Source organism: Macaca mulatta, chromosome 1, assembly GCF_049350105.2.
Source record: "Macaca mulatta isolate MMU2019108-1 chromosome 1, T2T-MMU8v2.0, whole genome shotgun sequence".
Lineage (NCBI taxonomy): Eukaryota > Metazoa > Chordata > Mammalia > Primates > Cercopithecidae > Macaca > Macaca mulatta.
Window position 1 is genome coordinate 143,845,370 of NC_133406.1, and position 1,504 is coordinate 143,846,873.

The following is a 1,504-nucleotide window of genomic DNA, read 5'->3' on the forward strand; positions in this document are numbered from 1 at the left end:
ACCTGGAGCTTTTCCTAAAGCTTAAAAAATAAAAATAAAAAATCAAATTATATTTGACATTTCCTGACACCTGCATTAGTACTGTATGACTAATAAAAGTATGTCAGTTGCCTGGACTGAACCAGCGATCAACATGTGCCCAGAATGCACACCAGTGAAAATGCAGTAAAAGGAAGTAGTCTTCATTGCCTGTAGGTCACTTCCAGTCTAAGACTGAATGATCAAAGTGCTCATTTTCTCAATGGGACTATCTTCTGCTAGAAGGATCATAACAGTGGCATCAACAGGTATCATCATTATACCACCATTTTGTTTCCTTTGGATTCTTGTTACGTGTTCGCACATAAAAAGAATTATCTGGTGGTCACGTCTTTTCTTTGCAGCTGGAAAGCATGCTAATAATGCTGAGACAAACTGATTGGACTGAGAGCCCTATGAAACAGTCTTCTGTTAGAATGGATGAACAGGTATGAACATTGCTGTAATCATGAGGACGAACAGGAATATTTTCACCAGTAAACATGACTGTGTAATTGAATTCCGAATACTCTTTTCATTTAAAGTCATCCCAGGAGGTGGGGCATTTTGCAAAGCCAACAGTTCTTTCTGTAGTTGTTAAGACTGAAATAATTCTTAACCAACAACAGAAATGCAATACTTCGGCATAACGTACCTCAGTCTAGAAATAAAAGATATCATTCTGAAAAGAAAAGTAAAATTTTTTTTTTTTTTTGAGACAGAGTCTCACCCTGTTGCCCAGGCTGGGGGGCAATGGCGCGATCTCGGCTCACCACAACCTCTGCCTCCCGGGTTCAAGCCATTCTCCTGCCTCAGCCTCCTGAGTAGCTGGGATTACAGGCACGCACCACCACGCTCAGTTAATTTTTTGTAACTTTACTAGAGACAGGGTTTCACCATGTTGGCCAGGCTGATCTTGAACTCCTAACCTCGTGATCCGCCCACTTCGGCCTCCCAAAGTGCTGAGATTACAGCGCCCAGCCTCAGATTTAAAATTTAATGCAGGAATAGAAAACCAAATACTGCATGTTCTCACTTATCAGTAGGAGATCAACAGTGAATACACATGGACATAAAGATGGAAACAATGCTGGAGCCTACTAGAGGGGAAGGCAGAGAGAGGAAGAAGGATCGAAAAACCACCTATCAGGTACTATGCTGACTACCTGGATGACAGGATCATTTGTATTACAAACGTCGGGGACACGCAATTTATCCATGTAGCAAACATGTACATCTGAAATTAAAAAGTTGAGAAAAAATATTTACGATTTAAGGGCAAGTGGGGGACAGAGTTGAGGGTGACTAGTCAATGTCTGCTAATTATTGCCTCTCCAAGCTTAACCATATATACGAATGACACTGTGTTGGTAAAGTATTGATTTGGAAAATAATGTGCGTCATAGGTAAAATTAATTTAAAATGATAGCCCCAGATGAAATAATATTATGGAAAGCAGTTCCATAAGTCTAGCTTGTTCAATACT

General features: G+C 40.2%; 1 pseudogene; it reads right to left on the reverse strand.

Moving 5' to 3' along the window:
• Positions 1-280: 280 nt before the first annotated feature.
• Positions 281-615, reverse strand: LOC114677356 (ubiquitin-conjugating enzyme E2 W pseudogene; annotated as a pseudogene).
• Positions 616-1,504: the final 889 nt, after the last annotated feature.